Source organism: Eumetopias jubatus, unplaced genomic scaffold (genome assembly GCF_037043125.1).
Source record: "Eumetopias jubatus isolate StellerSeaLion01/CBP00866 unplaced genomic scaffold, mEumJub1_p1.0 scaffold_200, whole genome shotgun sequence".
Classification (NCBI taxonomy): Eukaryota; Metazoa; Chordata; class Mammalia; order Carnivora; family Otariidae; genus Eumetopias; species Eumetopias jubatus.
Genome location: NW_028275006.1, coordinates 45,719 through 67,864, shown reverse-complemented (window position 1 = coordinate 67,864; position 22,146 = coordinate 45,719). Strand labels below are relative to the sequence as shown.

The 22,146-nt window shown below is 40.6% G+C and overlaps 1 pseudogene; it reads right to left on the bottom strand.

Moving 5' to 3' along the window:
- Positions 1 to 15,639: 15,639 nt before the first annotated feature.
- Positions 15,640 to 16,214, bottom strand: LOC114202380 (NADH dehydrogenase [ubiquinone] 1 beta subcomplex subunit 5, mitochondrial-like; annotated as a pseudogene).
- Between the last annotated feature and the right edge of the window lie 5,932 nt (positions 16,215 to 22,146).

Genomic DNA, 22,146 nt, shown 5'->3' with positions numbered 1-22,146 from the left:
ATCAATATCACATAACCCATTGATTCCTAGTTTGCTCTAGAGGTTACCATCTTTACACTCATTTATTTTGATGCTCTAATTGCCTCAAGATTGGTCGGTGGAAGCCCATCCCAGTTGGCCTGTGTCTGTTTGAAACCTTCTTAGACTTCTATGAGTATTTGCTTTCTTCTCTGAACCCCATCTGCCAAAAGGAAGTAATGAAGCCCACCTCATAGTAACATTTGATGATTTTAAGGAAAAAGGCTGAAAATAGCAAGCACAAGCTGCAGCATGTGGTGCCTAGTAGGCCCTCAGCCAATGTTAGTTCCCCGTTCCAACTCTCCCACCTTTATTCTGCCAGTGCATTGCCTTTGACTTTAATACAATAGCATCACTACCAGAAAGACTACCTGGAAAAATAACAGCAAGCAGGAATAAGTTCACATTTACATGATATGTGACCTTCCATGTCACTAGAGTATGCAGGAAGGCATTTTGGAATAGAGTTGGGGATGAGAACAAGCTTCATTGCACAGTTTCCAGTTATCTGAGTAGGATAAGCTAGGGCATCTTCACCACTCTTCCCTTCGTTTCCTGTGCTTTTCCATCCTCTTACTTTCCTTTCTATTTCATGTACTTTCTTTTTTTTTTTAAGAATGTATTTATTTATTTGACAGAGAGAGAGATAGTGAGAGCAGGAACACAAGCAGGAGGAGTGGGAGAGGGAGAAGCGGGCCTCCCGCCGAGCAGGGAGCCCGACGTGGGGCTCGATCCCAGGACCCTGGGATCATGACCTGAGCCGAAGACAGACGCTTAACGACTGAGCCACCCAGGCGCCCCTTTCATGTACTTTCTTATCCTCATATACATGCTTTTGATGTAACATCAGAGAAGGATGTGGATTCTGTGCCCCTGGAACAGGGAATGATAAAGAAAAAGCAAGTGTGATGTTGAGTTTGCTAGACATGTTACTGAAGCGAGAATGAAGAGATCAGGGTGTCATCATCTAAACATGTTAGGTAAGTCACTACCCTTCCACCGGTTTGTTTTAAAATGTTGGTTTTATTATTCTTCAGGTATGATGAGGTCAACAGATCAAAAGATGATTGTCAATGGAAATATAGTTTGTAATTCACCTTTCTCAAGAGGCAGGGTCGTGCCGTGCCACACAGAGACCAACCCACATGGGGAAGCACCAGGTTCCCTCAGGGGCAGAGAGAGAAGAAGAAATGAAGGGCAAGAATTTTCACCGTGGTTTCTCTAAGAAGGAATAGGCAAGGGAGGGAAAGCATGAGATTAGCTGGTTTGAATAGTTTCAGTGGGTTCTGGGGCATAAGGTTTTGTCCCTCATTGTCTGGAACCTGGTCATGTGGTGATTAGGGCAGGGGAATATTGGTGATGAGTTTGAGACCCAGCAGAGGAAGTGGGGACGGGGGGGTGGGCTCTAGATGGTTGGTTTACATATGATCCAGTTATTATTCAGAGGGATCAGCTAGCCTTAGAAGGAACAGTCCTTCCAGTGGCCACAAGACCTCAGATGTCAAAGCAGATAAATAAAAATTCATGTTTAATATACTGCTTCATCTATACAGTAGGGTAACAATACCCAATCCTCCTGACCCCCCAGGAATCTTGCAGAGTGTAAGTGTGATCCCATCTAGGAAAACAATCTGTGTTCTTAGGTGGGAAAGAAATACCAGTGCACTTTTGAGTAATTATATGAATTGTGACAATCCAGATATCACAGAATTCTGCATGGTAGACATTGAATGAATGGTACACAAATGTCAACTATTTAGGTCAGGATTTTTCCAACTGTGGTCCAAGGACCTCTTCATCGAAATCATCAGGGAATGCTTACTAAACTTCTAGATTCCAGGCCCACCCTAGCTCTGCTGAATCGACACCAGGGAGATGGGATGGGAAGTGTTTGCCCTCTGAGTAATTTCTTCAGCTGGTTCTGGTATTCATCCAAGTTTGAAAACTGTTGCTGTTAGATTTGCAGCAAAGACTTAAAATTTTTTGAATCCTCTGATAACCTGATTTTGTCGTCAATTATTCCTGCCATTCCACTTTAAATGACTATCTGCTCCAGTGTGTCAAATAGATAACAATTCCTTCATTTAAGTAATATTTTACTAATGATTTTTTGTGTTGCTGGGGACACAGCACAGAGAACGTGACAGGCAGGGTCCCTGGAGTTTTCATTCTAGTTTGGGGAAGCTGGCAGTTAGTAGGCAAAGAAATTAATAAGCAGATTAATTTCATATGAGGATATGTGCTTTGAAGAAAATAAATACATAAGTAGAGTAGAAAATGACTGGAACAGAGATTATTATAGATGGGGTTTTCAGCGAAGCTCTTTCTCAGGAAGTGATATGTGAGCTGAGTCCTGAGCAGCAAGAAGAAGCCGGGCACAGGCAGGTCCCCTTAATTGGGAGAGGAGTCCTTGCATGTAGCAGAAACTTCATGTCATCTCAGAACGGACCCTTTCATGGACTACATGGGAGAAACCACCCTCCTAGGAATAAAGCGGACAGATACACAGTTCAGAAACCTACCACCTGGAATAACAAATGGGTGATGGGGAAAGTAAAACCTCTAGTTCAGGCCCACAAGAAGAACCAAGAGTGAAACCACACAGTGGTTGCCTTGTCCTTCACTCTCTATTAAGAGAGATCCTATCGGGAAAAGGCAATGGTCTGTTAGCTCTATGCAAGAGAACAAATGTTTGGGTTACAAGTTGCCTCAGTTTCCCAACTTTGCAAATTCTCCCAACTCAATTGTGTCATTTCCCATTTTGATGCTGGGATTCCAGGAGTCAGGATCCAGCTTGGACTAAACTTGTTTGGAATGGGGTCCATTTGAGGTCACACTTCACTATCCCATGGGGTGGAGGGGCACTAACATCCATCTTGCTCCCTGTGAACATTTCCAGTTATGCAGGTCTAGAGATCAAGAGCGGGAAGGCTGGAATGCAGATAAGGAATGAACAACAGTGCGGGGCAGACAGTAAACACCCGATAGACATTAACAAAATAATGAGATATAGATGGAAGAGTAAGCAGGCAACAAAACTAAGTATCAGTCCTCTCCGACTTTTCATAAACATGTGATTTCTTCAAAGAGAGTTGGGACCAGAGTGTACTTACTGTTTCACAATCTACCTTGAAGGAAATATTTTGTTTCTATTGCTAAAAAAACTATGCCTTTTCACTGGGAAAAAGATAACCCTGAGAAAATGGAGATAGATGTTACCAAATGATCACGGGGGATGTGGGGGGAGTGTGGGAAATACACTGATTCCACTGTATAGGCCAAAGCTTTCTGGGCTCTTCCACACAGAGGCACTTATCCTTCCTTCTGTATATATGTCCATGTTGGGATCTTCAAGCCCAGGGGCTGGAAGTCCAGCCTCTAAGTGAACTGAAGAGAAAGCTCCATGAGTTAATGTGTACAATTACTGTGAAGAAGTTGGAGACATAGAAACATGCATACAGTCACAAGCACACTGACACATACACACACACGCACACACGCACGCATGCACGCAAACACTATCAAATAAATTGTTCTAATATGTGCCTTTACCCATGAAACCTATACTGGGAAGGTATTTCCAAAGCAATGGATATAAAAGCATCATATTTATTATCAGTGCACAATCATCTTAGATTTCCAATCTTTTATTCAATAAAGTTTTCATATTTTAAACACTACAGAAATTGAAATTTAAAAATAAAAATATCTTCTTTTAACCCTTACCTGCATGCACATATCAAATTATTTGAATTATTTTTAAAGAAATCTTTTAATGTGCTATTTTTTGCAACAGTATATGAACATATCTCCAAGTCAATAAATGCATTCTTGCACTACCATTTTGTGACTCAATTTACAGATTTTCCCATTTTACTAAACTTTATCTCATTCACATTGTCAGATTACCAATTAATACCTTTCATTGTTTATCGAGTATGAAACAATATATAAATGTTTATTTAGAAACTGAAATTATTCTGTCCTTCCCTACTTTCCCACCTTCTGCTCACCATAATACAAAGACAGTCTCTGTTAATTTATTTGTGCCTGTCTCCCAGATTTTCCGTCTATGTGTAATGCACCTACTTACAACCACACACATACTTGTACACTCATGTTGATATATATTATTTTGCAGAATGCAATCATATTCTACATAACACTTAACAACCTCTGTTTCGCTTAATATCATTCATTTTCATTTCATTTCATTTGTTTCTTGGGGCATATTCCCAAGTGTTTATTGGAGATTTATATTGCTTTATATGTACATTCTCCCTTGATATTATTGTCCCATCTCTACTGTTGAAGAATGTTTCATACATTGAGGATATAAACACTGTATTGGAATATAAGTTGTAAATAATTTTGCACTGCTTTCCACATGCCTTTTGATTTTTAAATTTTGCTACACAGATGGCATTCTATACTTTATAATGATTTTTAGCATTTAAAAAGTACTTTAACACATTGTTTTAAAAAAGAACAACTGAATAATGATGCTTTGAGGTATATCAAATGTCAGCTTACAAGACAGAGTAGCAAAAAGCTTAGTCCATGCAATTCCAGGTTTTGAGTTCTGGAGCAGTAATTTATAAGGTTGTTTTTTTGGTCATGTTACTTACTCTTTTAACTTTAGTTCCATTGTCTGAGTAACAGGGATAATTATTGCCCTTGAATGGAGCTATTAGGATTACATGAGATTGGACAGGAAAAAAAACAAACAAACGTGCCTATGATAGTTTTGTACCTGTTAATATCCTACCATTCAGGTTCCCTTTCCAAAGGGCAACAGTTTGTGCTGCTTCCTTGAGTCCAGTTCAACATCTCAGGGCTCAGCCAGTCTATGTGTCCCCATGCCAAGGCCTGTTGGCCCATGGGGCAGGATTTTGTGCCCACCATCATCTTCATGCCCAGTGTCATGCCATGACACCATGCAGCTCTATGCATGAGGTATGTCATAGCATGACACCACTCAGTTTCCATCTCAAGGAATTTCCCACTATGGGGACTTAAGCCCTGGAAATCCAACACCTAAATGGGAAGCTGCCACGTGGCCTGTTTGACTGAGGAACATTTACATAGCTCTGTGAGTCTGAGGTTGGTCATCTCTAAAATGGGACTAAGGGTGCCTTCTTCACAGATTTGTTGTAAGATAAAATGGAGAAACTCTCAAAGAATGTCTGGTACATAGTAGGGCTTTGATAAATGTTACTCCCAGCTCACCCTGACCCTTCTGTCCCATAAGATATAAAATATGATATAAGACCACATCTGGAAATGTAGCAGCAAGAAGTAAACTTTGGTCCCATCTCATCATTTCCTTTTTCCCACGTGCTTTCCTGTCTCCCTATTTCCCTTCTAGCTTGACTAGAAGCAATTTCTTACTGTGTTCCAGGAAGAAGGAATAGTATGGAAGGGCATAGAAGAGGAACAGGTCAGCTAGACAGGAGATGGGAGTCATCAAACATGCGTCTCAGTTGCCTGCCTCATTAACTGGCCACAGGACATTGGGTGAGTCCCTTCCCCTGTGCTGGCCTCCAGCCTAACACAGAAGAACACTCAATATACAAACAGGGGTTGGGGCACCGAATGTGGGATCAGAAATGACCAGGATTTGACCCTGGGAATCATTACCTGCTGGTTGTATGGTGTTAACCAAGAGTTTTATCTGTTAATCTACTATGTGCTCTATAATTATTGGTGTCTTTTGTGATTGTTTATACTTATTACTCCTATCACCCATCCAAAGGGTGAATAAATAGGGGTGGGGATCCCTTTGCCGGGTGTTCTTTCCCAAGAATCTATGATTTTATAACTGTTGGATAAAGTGGTTGACATACAATATAAAAGAACTCTAGAAAGCTCATGAACAGATTCATTATTTAATTTAATTTAACATCATTTAATATGTAATGAATTTGGCATTTCCGACCAAATTCGGTGCTCAAGAGTTGGACCTCAGTCACCTAAGTGTTCATTAATAAATGCAGTTAGATCACCTCTTATACATTGTCATTTAATCAGAACTTTTTTTTTTTTTGAAACAGCATCAGAAGAATAGGTATTAATTCTTCTTTAAATGCTTGGTAGAATTCCCCTGGGAAGTCATCCAGCCCTGGACTCTTGTTTCTTGGGAGATTTTTGATTACTGCTCCAATTCCCTTGCTGGTAATGGGTCTGTTCAGGTTTTCTACATCTCTGTTTCTGGCTTCAGCTGAGATGGCTGATTAAATCCATAAGTAATCTCTTCCTGGAGTGATTTCCCAGCCATACCTTTGGTGTTCTCTCCTGAACATGCTTTCTTGCTTTTTATGATATAGACAGGCTCAGAATGTTCCAAATCTTCAAGGCCTGTTTCCTTTTTTTTTCTTTTCTTTCTTTCTTTTTTTTTTTTTTGCTTAACAGTTCACTGGATTTATCTCTTCTCTCACATTTTATTATAAGCAGTAAGGAGAAACCAGTCCACACTTCAACACTTTGCCTAGAACTCTCCTCTGTTAAATACCCAAGGTGGTTATTCACAAAGTAAAAACACTACTGGTGCATTCCGGTAAGATGATAATCATAAGAATAGTTAATATTATTGCTGGCTCCCTCTGCACCCCACCGTGTTGTAAGTGCTAAACCTATACTTACTCATTTCATCCTCAGCAGAGCCTATGAGAAAGAGCTATTGTTGCCTGATTTTAAACTTTGGGAAACTGAGGCATAGCGAGGGCAGGCTAGCAAGTCACAAGACAGAGATTTGAACAGATTCTGTGTGTCTGCAGAGCCCCGCATCTCTCCAGTGTACACTACTGCTTCTCATCTGATAAGACCCTCAACCTCACTGTTTATTAAGGCACAGCAAAAACAAAACAAAACAAACAAACAAACAAAACTGAAGTACAACTTTTTTCCCCCGTTTTAATAGGCAGGAATTGAAAATATCGATAACAATCACTGTGGTGTGAAATTTGAAGGGAGGGCGCCTGGGTGGCTCAGTTGGTTAAGCGCCTGCCTTCGGCTCAGGTCATGATCCCAGAGTCCTGGGATCAAGTCCCGCATCGGGCTCCCACCTCGGTGGGGAGTCTGCTTCTCCCTCTGACCCTCTCCCCTCTCATGCTGTTTCTCTCTCTCTCAAATAAATAAATAAATAAAATCTTAAAAAAGAAAAGAAATTTGAAGGGAAATTATCTTGTTATATTGAGAACGAGGTTTCCTTGACATCTTGTCTTCCTTACTGTCCCTTAAGGACATTCCCATGCTAAAGGTTTGACTTTTTTTTTTTTTTTTTTTGAGTAAAGCGATAGATGTTTATTAAGCAAGGATACAGAAAAAGCTCTCAGGAGTGAGAGGGGTCCAGGCAGTGTTGCCAATGAGGGCCTTTGGGGTTGGTCTTTTATAGAAAGCTAACCAGGGAACTTAAATCCTTTTAACATCTCTATTGATAACACCTTCAATGGTTTACTTCCTTCTTAGGGTCTGCTTAATTCTTTGTTGGTCACAGGTGATTATCATAAAGACACCCACCCCACAGGACCCACCTCACATGCCTAGGGCAGCGTGGTCCTTCTGAAGGTTTTCCTGTGGGTGGGCTAAGAATGCACTTGCTTCCCTGTCGTTTTATTATTTTTTTTAAATATGTAGTTGCAAGAGCAATTGGCATTTATTTTAGGTAAAATAGATAATATAGAAGAGAGGGGGGGAAAAACATTACCCCAAAACGTACAACCCAAAGACAGCCCCTGAATGTTTTAATCTGCATTATATTCTTCAAGAATGCATTACCTTCTTTCTTACGCAGGTATTTATATGTTTATGCACATATGCGTGTATTTGCATATTTATATACAAAAGGCAAGATCTCATGTTAGTTGTTTTAACCTGCATATCACTGTAGTGGATTGATTTATGTCCCAAACAAGATATGTCCAAACCCCAACCCCTGAACTTATGGTGAGACCTTATTTGGAAACAGTGTCTGTGCACATATAGTTAAAGATCTTGAGATGAAATCATCTTGGATTTAGAGTGGGCCCTAAATCCAGTGACTGCTGTGCTTAGAAACAAGAGAGAGATTTCACACACAGGGAAGAGGCCGTGTGAAGATAAGGCAGAGGTTGGAGTTACGCTGCCACAGACCAGGAAACCCAGGAGCCACCAGACACTGGAAGAGTCAAGAATGAATTTTGCCCTAGAGCCTTCAGAGGGAGCATGGCCCTGCCTGACACTTTGACTGGGGGCTTCTGGTCTTCAGAACTATGAGAGAATACATTTTTGATATCTCAAACCACAGAATTTGTGAAGATTTGTTATGGGGTCCTAGGCAACTAACTACACCATACCCCATATGTCATTGTGAATAATCCTCAGACAATATCCTATTGTTCCTTCCTGCCTATGGATACAGTAATGTCAATAAAGATACACGAAATGAAACAAATACAGCTAAAATTTCTTATTACCAAGATTTCTTTAATGTATGGTCCAATTCAGTGCTCACAGCACCATTATAAGGAGGTCAGTAAAATTAATATTCAGTATGTTAATATATTTATACAATAATCTGGACCTAGGGAGAATGAGGTGGCTTGTGGCCTTGGTGAGAGCACGTCATTGCAAACATGAAGACGGAAGCAGTCAGACAAGGATTCAGTGGGAAGTAAAGAATATTACCAGGGAATGTAAAAATCTCTTTCTGGAACTTCGATTTTGAAGGGGAAGAGAGAGAGAGACAGAGACAGAGACAGAGACAGAGAGACAGAGAGATGGAGAGACAGAGTGAGAGGCTTATGCCTGCATGGGAATTAGGGGTCAGAGGAGGGATTATTTTTTAATCTTCAATGCCCTGAACTTTGAGCAAGTTTAAAAGTTAATGTGAAGGAGTTACTCTGTCTCAAATTTAACCCTTGAATTTTCCAGATTTACCCTGTTTCCTTCTTACCCTCCTATTTACACTACAGAATTAGTGAAACACTTTCGATGGACAGTGTGGGTTTTAAGTCAAAATATGTATGTAGTTATTAGTGAAAGAACGGACAACTGTATGTTGAAGAAATGCTAGTAAATCTTGGTTTTCTCCCTCTCAGGGAGACAGCAGTTGACTGAAATTCTGGTGTGACGTGGTTGGATAATGCATGATCTGAAGACTCCTGAAATGGTGTCTCCAGGACTAGTCCAGAATACTCCTGTAAAATGTATTAACCTATGGAGCAGTCCAGGAGCAGCAGTTAGGCAAACACCACACCTTGCTGCCCTAATGTGCTCTATCATTGAGGTCACCAGGTGAGTTAAAAACAGGCCTGTCTTACTGCATCATTAATTGTGATAGGCAAGATATGGAAGCAACCCAAGTGTCCATCGATAGATAAATGGATAGAGAAGATGTGACATATGTGTGTGTTACATGTATTGTGTACACACACACACACACACACACACACACACACACACACACACACACTGGAATCTTACTCAGCCATAAAAAGAGAATGAAATCTTGCCATTCACAATAACATGGATGGACTTAGAGGGCATTATGCTAAGTGAAACAAGTCAGACAAATAGATGCCATGCGATTCCATTTATATTTGGAATCTAATAAATGAAAACAAATGAACAAACAAAGCAAAACAGAAACAGACTCATAAATACAGAGAACAAACAGGTGGTTGCCAGAGGGGAGGGGTGGGAGGATGGGCAAAACACATGAAGAGGATTAAGAGATACAAATTTGCAGTTGTAAAATAAATAAGTCATGGGGATGAAAAGTGTGGCGTAGGGAATATAGTCAATAATATTGTAATAACTTTGTATGGTGACAGATGGTGACTACACTTATAGTACTGAGCATTTTGTAATGTATGTAATTGTTGAATCACTACGGTGTACACCTAAAACTACTATAATATTGTGCGTCATTTGCACTTCAATAAAAAACAAACAAAGGAACAAACAAACAATTAACGAATAAGCAGTCCCGGCTTCCTTGCATGGGGAACTGGTTTAGGGTCTGCTGAGAAGTCTGATGTTGAGCATTGCTTATAAGCTTCTGATTCACCCAAGAAACTAGGGATTTTTCTGCCTTTAAAACTTTAAACTCAAGGCATATCTGAGAAATATTTGCTTCCTTCGTAAAGATATCTATATTTTCATTAGGAGAAACAATGAGAAATACCTTTTCACCATGCCTGCCTTAGCCCTGAAGCTCAGCCAGCCCCTACTGCTACGTCTCAACTTCTAAAGGGCTCTTGAAGTCCCACTACATGCCATATCCTCTGAGCAGGTTCTCTCATTTATCCCTTGGGACAGCTGTGTGAAAAAGGTCTCCTGAGTCCCACTTCACAGATGACAAAAGCTCAGGTTCACAGAACCTACATCTCCTCTCCAGATAAATGGCAGGATGGGAATGAGGTTCCATCCTTCGCCCTCTCTAGAGGACACAGAGCAGGACTGCCTTTAGAAGATGGGTTTCTAAGGCTTGAGAGTTGAGCATTTTACACTCCATTGATAGTGTGGCACCATGGGTATTCACCCAAATGTCCCTTTTGACAATGAAGACAATAGTGCACATATATGCACATACATTCTTCACTTTATAAACACCCATTATATTCAATTTTATAGGAGAACAAAGTAGACTTCAAAATTGTATTGACTGTGGTGTGTGTGTGTGTGTGTGTGTGTGTGTGTGTGTGTGTGTGTGTGTTTCTATGCCTCCTCTGGCTCAATCACCCCACCTCACAAGTGTAGTTCTATATTCAGCTCACACAGGGGATGGATTCTGATCTCAGATTTAGATATCCCAGAAAATAATGCACACTAAGGAATTACTGCCACGAAGTGAAAAATTCCCGAGAAGTCTGGCTGAAACCACTCAAAGAAGATCACAAATTTCATCTTTCCCTCCTCCTTGCTGAGACCCCTGGTCCATGCCTCGGAGCTGCAATCCCAGCTCTGGCCACCTCAGATGAACCCAGCACAGTTTGCAAAGAATAAGAAAAGTCTTGGAATCATTTGTTTACTGAGATACAGATTCTGTTGGGAAATTTCATATGTGCATTAAAGCAGGTCCATCTGCTCTTGGCCCCAAATCTATATTGCATTTATCGATGTATTTCTTCCCTCCTCAGTGCAGGTTGACGTGTCCACACTGTGGGGAGTCCCTCCCAGAGATCAGGGCTTTCACCCTCCACCACCCCACCCCTGTACAGGCTGCCCAGACACCACTCCAGCTCCCCCTTCTCTCCCAGACACGTCCCACCTGTCCTGCCCTGCCCTGCCCTCAGCCCACTTGCTGCCTACTGCCATGGTGCACTACTGTCACCTGTGTTTCATCTTATGCATGTCATGGGGTATAGGTGTTTTGTTCTTTAGGTTAGTTTAGTTTAGTTTAGCTTAGCTTAGTTTTGTTTGTTTTTTGTTTTACAGTCTTCTTTCACACCCATCAGTTCTATCAGACAGAATTTAAAATATTCTATTCATTGGTTCACAGGCTGGGTCTTAAGGGAAGATGTTGTATTTTCTTGCTCCTTGAATAAACAAACCTCTTTGCGGAGAAATTGACGGTGGAAGTACGTTGATGCCACCCCGTGACTAAGGCCTGAACTGCAGCTTGAACATCGCTGAGCAGGAAGGTGGGAGGGAGGGGCTGTGGTGAAAACCCATCAGACAGCTTTCAAGACATCTCGGCAGGAAGGGGGAAGAATCAGAGAAGGAGACAAACCTTGAGAGACTGTGGACTCCGGGAAAAAAACTGAGGGCTACAGAGGGGAGGGCGGAGGGAGGTGGGGTAACCGGATGATGGGTATTAAGGAGGGCAAGGGCAAGTGTTGTGATGAGCACTGGGTGTTATACACACCTAATGACTCGTTGAACACTACATCAAAAACTAATGATGTCCTATATGCTGGCTAATTGAACCTAATAAAAATAAATAAAAAATAAAAGAAAGGGGGCATTTCCAAGGGTGCCTGTCTGAAGTATCCCGACAGAAAGTGCAGCCTCTTACTATGATGAATAAAAAGCTCTAGATGACTGGAACAACAAGATCGTTTTCATTTTTATGCTTTGAGACCTCTGGATAAAGAGGTATATGCCTATATAAGCAAAAAAAAAATGGATCTGTGTCCTTTATGATGCTTGTAACCTGCTTTTGCACATATTGTTACCATCTTTCTATGTAAACGCATTTCTATGATAACATTTTCAATTACTTTACAACAAAAATTCACTTTGTTTTATAAAGACCAATTGTGGCATCACATGAATGGCCCAACATTTATTTCTCCAGTACTAGCGATGTAAATATAGTTCCTTTACCAAGTTTTCTATTACATACAACAGTATACTAATGTTCTCTTTTCGTAATTTTAAATCCAGTACAGTTAACATGTAGTGTTCTATTAGTTTCAGGTGTACAATACAGTGATTCAACAATTCTATACATTACTCAGTGCTCATCATAAGTGTTTGTTTTCCATAGGTAAGAGTCTGTTTCCTGGTTTGTCTCTCCTCTCTCTCTCTCTTTCCCTTTGCTCATTTGTTTTGTTTCTTAAATTCCACATAGGAGTGAAATTATATGGCATTTGTCTTTTCCTGACTGACATATTTTGCTTGGCATTATACTCTCTAGATCCATCCATGTCGCTGCAAATGGCAAGATTTCATTCATTTTTATGCCTGAGTAATATTCCATTCTGTGTGTGTGTGTGTGTGTGTGTGTGTGTGTGTGTGTGTGTGTGTGTAACTTTTTTTTTATACATTCATCTATCGATGGACACTTGGGCTGCTGCCAAAATTTGGCTACTGTAAATAATGCTTCAATAAGCATAAGAGTTCATGTATCTTTTTAAATTAGTGTTTTTGTATTCTTTGAGTAAATACCCAGCAGTGGAATTACTCGGTCATATGGTAGTTCTATTTTTATTTATTTATTTATTTTGACAAACCTCCATACTGTCTTCCATACTGGCTGCACACAGTTTGCATTCCCATCAGCAGTGCAGAAGGGTTCCTTTTTCTCCACATCCTTGCCAACGCTTGTCGTTTCTTGTGTTTTTTATTTTAGCCATTCTGACAGATGTGAGGTGATATCTCACTGTGGTTTTGATTTACATTTCCCTGATGGTGAGCGATGTTGAGCATCTTTTCATGTGTCTGTTGGCCATCTGGATGTCTTCTTTGGAGAAATGTCTATTCATGTTCTGCCCATTTTTAATTGGATTATTTGTGTTTGGGTGTTGAGTTGTATAAGTTCTTTATATATTTTGGATACTAAGTATTTATCAGATATATCATTTGGAAATACCTTCTCCCATTCAGTAAGTTGTCTTTTAGTTTTATTGACTGTTTCCTTTGCTGTGTAGAAACTTTTTATTTTGATGTAATCCCAATAGTCTGTTTTTGCTTTTGTTTCCCTTGCCTCAGGAGACATATCTAGGGGAAAAAAGAAAAGAAGAAAGCTGTTACAGCTGGTGTCAGAGAAATTACGGCCTGTGCTCTCTTCTAAGGTTTTTATAGTTTCAGGTCTCATTTAGGTCGGTAATCCATTTTGAGTTTGTCACTGTGTAGGATGTAAGATTGTGGTCTGGTTTTGTTCTTTTGCGTGTAGCTGTTCAGTTTTCCCAACACCATTTGTTGGGAACCAAAATTTTTTCCCACTGGATATTCTTGCCTCCTTTGTCAAAGATCAATTGGCCATATACTCGTGGGATTATTTCTGGGCTCTCTATTCTGTGCCATTGCTCTATGTGTCTATTTTTGTGCCAGTACCATACTGTTTTGACTACTACAGCTTTGTAATGTAAGTTGAAGTCTGGAATTATGATACCTCCAGCTTTGTTTTTCTTTTCAAGATTGCTTCAGCTAGGGGCGCCTGGGTGGCTCAGTCGTTAAGCGTCTGCCTTCGGCTCAGGTCATGATCCCAGAGTCCTGGGATCGAGCCCCGCATTGGGCTCCCTGCTCCGTGGGAAGCCTGCTTCTCCCTCTCCCACTCCCCCTGCTTGTGTTCCCGCTCTCGCTGTGCCTCTCTCTGTCAAATAATTAAATAAAATATTTTTTAAAAAAAGATTGCTTCAGCTTTTCAAAGTCTTTTGTGGTTCCACACAAATTCTAAGATTGTTTGTTGGAGTTCTGTGAAAACTGCTGTTGGTATTTTGACAGCCATTGCATCAAATCTGTAGATTGCTTTGGCTAGTATGGACATTGTAACAGTATTTGTTCTTCCTATCCACGAGCATGGAATGTCTTTCCATTTGTTTGTGTTGTCTTCAATTTCTTTCATCAGTGTTTTATAGTTTTCAGAGCACAGGTCTTTCATCTCCTTGGTTAAGTTTATTCTCAGGCATTTTACTATTTTTTGGTGCAATTGTAAATGGGATTCTTTTCTTAATTTCTCTTTCGGTTGCTACATTATTGGTGTATAGAAATGCAACAGATTTCTGTGCATTGATTTTGTACCCTGAGAGCTTACTGAACTCATTTACCATTTCTAGTAGCTTTTTGGAAGAGTCTTTTGGGTTTTCTATATACAGTATCACGTTATCTGCAAATAGTGAACATTTTACTTCTTCCTTACCAATTCGGATGCCTTGTATCCCTTTTCTTGTCTGATGGCTGCAGCTAGGACTTCCACTGCTGTGTTGAATAAAAGTGGTGAGAGTGGACATCCTTGCCTTGTTTCTGACCCCAGGGGGAAAGCTCTCAGTTTTTCCACATTGAGTGTGATGTTCTTTGTGGGTTTTTCATATATGGCTCTTATTATGTTGAGGTATTTTCCCTCTAAATCAACTTTGTTGCACGTTTTAATTGTGAATGGATCTTGTACTTTGTCAAGTGCTTTCTCTGCATCCAATGAAATGATCACATGGTTCTCTTCCTTTTTTTCACTGAAAAGTTGCTTATTAAGGTGTTAATGGTTTATACGGTTAGTTCAGTATTTATGTAATTTGAAATTCTGAATTTCCTGTGAATGATCTATGTATCTACAATACAGACATGAATGTAAACTACTGTATCTCCTGATGTTTAGCATAACTAGATTTCTCTAAATTCCGATTATCAGACGAATAAACATTATACTTTCAAAGTTACACCTTTAGGAGTCCACAAATTCCTATATGTCCAAGTTTTTTTTTTATATGATAAACTTTTTTTGAGAAGGAGGGAGGGAGGAGGTATGGAGGGAGAGGGAGAGAGAGAATCTCAAGCAGACTCCACGCTGAGCACAGAGCCCATGGTGAGGCTCGATCTCACGACCCTGAGATCATGACCTGAGCCAAAATCAAGAGTCAGACGCTTCAGCGACTGAGCCACCCAGGTGCTCCAATAAACCTTCCTAGAGGAGGAAGCCAAAACCCGCAAATCAAAAGTATTAATCTGCCTTTCACAATGTATATCAAATCATCACAATGTGCACTTTAAATATCTTACAGTACTGTCAATTATGCTTCAGTAAAGCTGGGGGAAAAAATGAAATCCCACACAAAAGACTTAACCTGAACCAATGTGTTGAGAAATAGAGCAATGGAGGATCTTTTATTCATCACATGAGCAAAAATACAGAATACATTTATTAATTAATTTTCCCCTAAAGAGAATACAAATATACTTTGTATTTAGAGAAATAAAAGATTAGTTGTTGGGAGTTGCTTTTGGAGAATGATCAATCAGCACCTTCTCAAGGATCGGGTACTGATGCCAGGGACCATCGCCTCTCTCACACATTAACTAAACTTTGTACTTCCGGTTCCTTTAACCATAAATCAGCCTTTTCAGCTTCAGTTTGAAGGCTAGTCATTGTTGTTTCATAATTCTTTTCACGGCCTTCAGAGAAACTTTGGGCAATCCATCCTGATACAGGATGCTTGAAATATTCCCAGTGTTCTGGGATATAGCCTCCTGGAATTTCTGCTAACTCAGCTTCACCAGTGAATATATTCACCAGAGTTATGCCAACTGCTACTGGAATCCCAGTCAACAAAATGTAGAACTTCCTTAAGCTGAAAAAAATGCCTGTCATAGAAACCAGAAGGTCTGATGGTAAACAGTCTTTACCCATGGTCTCCACTGTGTCACACAGGAACTGCAGTCTTTGGAAAGCCACGGGTGAGGAAGCCCCCAAATCCAAGCCGAGTGCCAAGCCAGTGGCCAGAGAGAGCAGCCACTGCAGTGACCGAAGCCTGCTGCAATAAACTCATGGCCATCATGGCGACTATGAGCAAATCTGATCACGTGGTTCTTATCCCTTCTCTTGTTAATGTGGTGTATCACATTGATTGATTTGCAAATATTGAACCACTCTTGCATCCCAGGAATAAATCCCGCTTGATTGTGGTGAGTGAACTTTTTTTTACATGTATGTGTTAGATTCGGTTTGATAATATTTTGCTGAGGATTTTTGCACCTAGGTTCATCAGAGATATTGGCCTGTAGTTCTCTTTTTTGATAATGTCTTTATCTGGTTTTGGTATCAGGGTAATGCTGGCCTCCTAGAATGAATTTGGAAGCCTTCCCTCCTCTTCTATTTTTTGGAATAGTTTGAGAAGATTAGGTATTAACTCTTCTTTAAATATTTGGTAGAATTCACTTGTGAAGCCATCTGGTCCTGGACTCTTGTTTGTTTGGAGTTTTTTGATTACTGATTCCATTTCATTGCTGATAATCTGTCTAATCGGTCTGTTCACATTTTCTATTTCTTCCTGATTCAGTTTTGGGAGGTTATATGTTTCTAGGTGTTTATCCATGTCTTCCAGGTTGTTCAATTTGTTGGGATATAATTTTTCATAATATTCTCTTATAATCCTTTGCATGTTTATGATGTCGGTTGTTATTTCTCCTCTTTCATTTGTGATTTTGTTTACTTGAGTCCTCTCTCTTTTTTGATGAGTCTGGCTAAAGATATGTCACTTCTGTTGATCTTTTCAAAGAACCTACTCCCAGGTTCATTGATCTGTTCTACTGGCTTTTTTTAGTTTCTATTTCATTTATTTCTGCCCTAATCTTTATTATTTCCTTCCTTCTACTGGTTTGGGGTTTTGTTTGTTCTTCTTTTTCTAGTTCCTGTAGGTGTAAGGTTAGATTGTTTACTTTTAGATTTTTCTTGCTTCTTGAGGTAGGACTGTATTGCTAAAAACTTCCTCCTTAGAACAGCTTTTGTGGCATCCCAAAGATTTTGGATTGTTGTGTTTTCTTTTTCATTTGTCTCCATGTATTTTTTGATTTCCTCTTTGATTTCTTGGTTGACCCATTCATTGTTTAGTAGCATTAGTTATTTAACCTCCGTGAATTTGTGCTAGTTCCAGATTTTTTCTTGTGGTTAATTTCTAGTTTCATAGCATTGTGGCCAGAAAAAAAATGCAGGGTATGACTTTGATCTTTTTGAATTTGTTGAGACTGTTTTGTGACCTAATATGTGATCTATTCTGGAGAATGTTCCATGTTCACCTGGAAAAAAAAAATGAGTATTCTGCTGTTTTTGGATGGAATGTTCTAAATATATCTGTTAGATCCATCTGGTCCAATGTGTCATTCAAAGACATTGTTTCCTTGTTGATTTTCTGTTTGGATGATCCATCCATTGATGTAAGCAGAGTGTTAAAGCCCACTACTATTATTGTATTATTATCAGTTGCTTTCTTTATGTTTGTTATTAGCTGCTTTATATATTTTGGTGCTCCCATGTAGGGCGCATAACTATTTACAATTGTTATACCTTTTTGTTGTATTGTTCCCTTTATGATTATATAGTGTCCTTCTTTGTCCCCTCTGACAGTGCTTGTCTAAAGTCTATCCTGTCCAATGTAAGCATTGCAAGCCCAGCTTTCTTTTCATATCCATTTGCATGATAAATGATTCTCCATCACTTCACTTTCAATCTGCATGTGTCTTTAGGTCTGAAGTGAGTCTCTTGTAGGCAGCATATAGACGGGTCTTGCTTTTTTACATTTCTGTCACCCTGTGTCTTTTGATTGGAGCATTTAGTCCATTTACACTAAATCTAGAGATAGGTATGTACTTATTGCCATTTTGTTATGCATTTTATGGTTGTTTTTGAGGTTCTTCTCTGTTCCTTTCTTCTCTTGCTCTGTTCATTCACAGTTAGTTGGCTTTCTCTAGTGATTTGCTTGGATTCCTTTCTCTTTAGTTTTTGCATACCTGTTACTGGTTTTTGATTTCTGGTTACCATTCAGTTTGTATAAAACATCTTGTGTGTATAGTTGATGGTCGCTTAAAGTTTGAACCCAAACTTTACTCCTCTCCCCCCAACCCACCCCACGTTTTATGTGTATGCTGCCATACTTTACATTCTTTCATTTTGAGAGTCCATTGACTGGTTCATAGATATACTTATGTTTACTGCTTTTGTGCTCCTTACATTTCTTAGCCCTGCTCATGGTCTTTCCTTTCCACTCAAAGGATCCCCTTTAACATTAGTTGTAGAGCTGGTTTAGTGGTCATGGATTCCTTAAGCTTTAGTTTGTCTGGGAAACTATTTCTCCTTCCATTCTGAATGACAGCCTTGCTGGATAGAATATTCTTGGCTGTAGGGTTTTTTACTTTCATCACTTTGAAAATATCATGCCACTCCCTTCTTTTTTTTTTTTTTAATGTCACGCCATTCTTCCACTGATAGGCTTATGGGGTTTCCCTTGTATGTAATTGTTTTCTTTCCTCTTGCTGCTTTTGAAATTCTCTCATTATCACTCCATTCTGCCATTTTAATTATTATGTGTCTTGGTGTCGACGTCTTTGGGTTGATTTTGTCAGGGGCTCTCTGTGCCTCCTGGATCTGGATTTCTGTCTCCTTCCCCAGATTTGGGATGCTTCCAGCTATTATATCTTCAAATAAATTTCCTGCCCCCTTTTCTCTCATCTTTCCTTCTGGGATCCCTATAATGCAAATATTATTATGCTTGATGGTGTCACTGAGTTCCCTAAGTCTTTTTTCATTTTGTGTTTTGTTTTCTCTCACCTGTTCAGTTTGGTTGCTTTCCATTATTCTGGGGGAATAATTTGTTGGTGTGATCTCCAGGTTGCTGATCCATTCTTCTGCTTTGTCTAGTCTACAGTTCATTCTATCTCGTGTATTTCTAATTTCAGTTATTGAGTTCTTCATCTCTGATTGGTTCTTTTTTATGTTTTCTATCTCTTTGTTAAGGGTCTCACTGAGGTCCTCCACTCTTTTCTCATGTCCCGTGAGTATCCTTATGACCATTACTTTAAATTCTCTAACAGACATATTACTTAGCCCCATTTCACTTAGGTCCCTGGCTATGATTTTGTCCCATTCCTTCATTTGGACATATTCCTCTGTCTCCTCATTTTGTCTAACTCTCTGGGTCTGTTTCTTGGTTCGGAAAGTCAACTCTATCTCCTGCTCTTTAAAGTAGTGGCCTTATGAAGGAATGATCCTGTAGTGCCCTGCAGTGCAGTGTCCCCTGTTTACCAGAACCTGGCGCTTTGGCGGTGTCTCCTATGTTTGCTGTATGCATCTGACTCTTGTGGCTGAGCCACTTTTTCCTTCAGTCCAGTTGTCCGCAATGGCTCTCTTTGCCTGCTGTGGGCAGGGTTTGGTCCCTGTGTTGTTAGTGGGCCAGTCTGGGGCCACCTTGGGCTTGACTCGAGTCAGACCAGGCATTCCCCTGGGATGCAGTAGCACCAACTAGAGGGTGCTGTAACTTGTTTTGTCCCCTGAGAAGCATTCCTTGATGGGTGAGGCCTGCAGTCAGACCTGCTGTCTGCCCCCAGCCTACTGCTGGGGCCACAGTCTGATTGCTGTGTGTGGTTATCTTTCCCTCACCCCATGGCAGAAGTCACTTTGGAGTGGTTCTGGCCCCTGTTGGGGCTGCTTGCAAGCTGCCAGGCTTGTGGCACCACTTCGCATGTGCTCCACCCAAGAACATATTGGAAGGGGTGGATCTGCAGAAGTGGGGGGTGGATAGGGGGGCTGGATGTGCGGTGTTAGCAAGGTTTGCATGGGTCTTCTGTGGGAGAAGACCTGGAGCCAAGGCCCTGGTGGAAGGGGCGTGTCCACAGGGAAACAGGAGGGCTGGGTGTGCTGATACCAAGTTAAGTAGGGAATGTCTGCACCTCACTGGTTCCTTGCTGGTTCCCACAGGTGGCTGTGTGTTTATGTTGGGTTTTGGGGGAGGGAATTGGAGCCCGTCAGCTCCTGTGTTCCTGGAGAAGTCCTCATAGATCCCTGCCCTTCCAGCTCATGCTCTGAGATTAGTAAATAAATCTCCCTCTTGTGTACCCCACGTGATTTTCAAACTGCTCTTCTGTGCTGTATCTCCACAGGGCTGTTTGTTGTGCTATCTCTTTAAGGGCGGGGACTCACCCTTTCCTCTCACCCTCCCGGCGCTCCCAGAACCAAGGCACTGATCTTTAACGTTCCAGGTTTTAAGTCCCACTGGTTGTACAAACTCGTGAAATTTGGCCCTTCTGGCTTTTGAAGCCAAATGTTATGGAAATTCATCTTCTCCATGTGGGATCCTTGGTGTGAGAGTCTGTTTCTCTCCCCTCTCTGGGCAGAACATCCTTCCCTCCGGAGAACAGTCTTGCAAGTCCGTTTAGTTCCTGACTGCCTCTCCACCTTTCTTACCTTTTTTGATCAGCCTCTCCCATGTATTTAGCTGTGAAGAGTTTCTTCTACCAGTCTTTGGGTTGTTTTCTGGGTTACTTACACCCATATTGATACTGGTTGTATCAATGGGATGAGGTGAGCTTAGAGTTTTCCTACGCCACGATCTTCCCCAGAGGTCTCTTAACATTCTTCTTCATATGCATGCAGATGTCTTAGTAAGCCTTTCTCTTAATAAGTTCCTGAAAGTGTTCTTTCAAAACCATGAAAACTATATAATATATGGACACAACTTTGAAAAAAAAACAACTATTACTATTTTATATTTCTAACAATGCTGTATGAACGTGCCTGTGTCCCCATACATTAGAAATGTGAATCGTTGTTAATCTGATAGGCAACAAATCATCCCTCCTGGTTGTTTTCATTATAACTCATCTTTGCTGCCTGCATAGAATCCTATCCTATCGATGGGATATAATCAATTGTCACAACCTCATGTTATTTGGAATTCAAAGCGTTTCTCATATCCCCAGTTATCAACACTGGGTGGATGGCATTTGACTGTGCTGAAGGGCACAGTTCAGGGCACGGTTCACGTGGCTAGTTGCACTGGTGAGCTGAATGTGTTCTCTTTGAGCTCAGCACAAAGAGAGGTCTAGTTTGTGAGAGAAACTGGTAAGGAATTATCAAGATGGCAATCCTTATAACCAAATACTACCACCATCCTTAACTATGTCCCGAAGATAAACTTCTAACAGGGAAATTGTTGGTGTGAAGGGTATACACCTAGGTAGCCTTTTAAGAAGTCCTGCCACACTGACATCCAGAAAGATAGTTCCTACTTGGTACACCCAAAGTGGCGTCACATGAGAAAGGCCACAGAACAGTGGAGAAAGTAATAATGCTGAGGTCATGTCACACAGGTCAGGCCCTGGACTCTGTCCTGGATGCACTCTCAAGCCACTGCCAAGGCTGGAAGATGTGAAAGTGATCAGTAATAAATCACACTTTGCACACAGAGCAACCTGATGCAGCATGTGTAGAAGGAAGGTTATTGCTTGGAGGAACACAGCATGTCAAGCCAGCAGGCCTAGTATACAGTGACAGTTTTATATAGATTCATTTTTATATAAAACGTGTGCATGGAGGCCTTCTTAATGAAAAGTTTGGTTGTCACTGTAGTACAGTGGAAGACCAAGCCAACGTCATGTTTTAAACAGCTTTCGGGGGGTATAATTTACAGACAGTAAAATTCACACATTTTACAGGTACAGTTTGGTGATTATTACTAAATGTATGGAGTTATGCAACCATCACCATAATTGAGTTTTAGACATTTCCATAGCCCCCCAAATTTCCATAGTGCTTGAAAGCATTTCACTCCTGCGCCCATACCTAGCCTCAGGCAACCACTGATTTGCTTTCTGTCACTATGAATCTGCCTATTCTGAGCATTTTCTATAAATTGAATCATATAGTCCTTGGTCTTTTGCATCTGTCTTGTTCACTTAGCATAACGGTTTTAAGAATCATAGGTGCTATACACATATCAG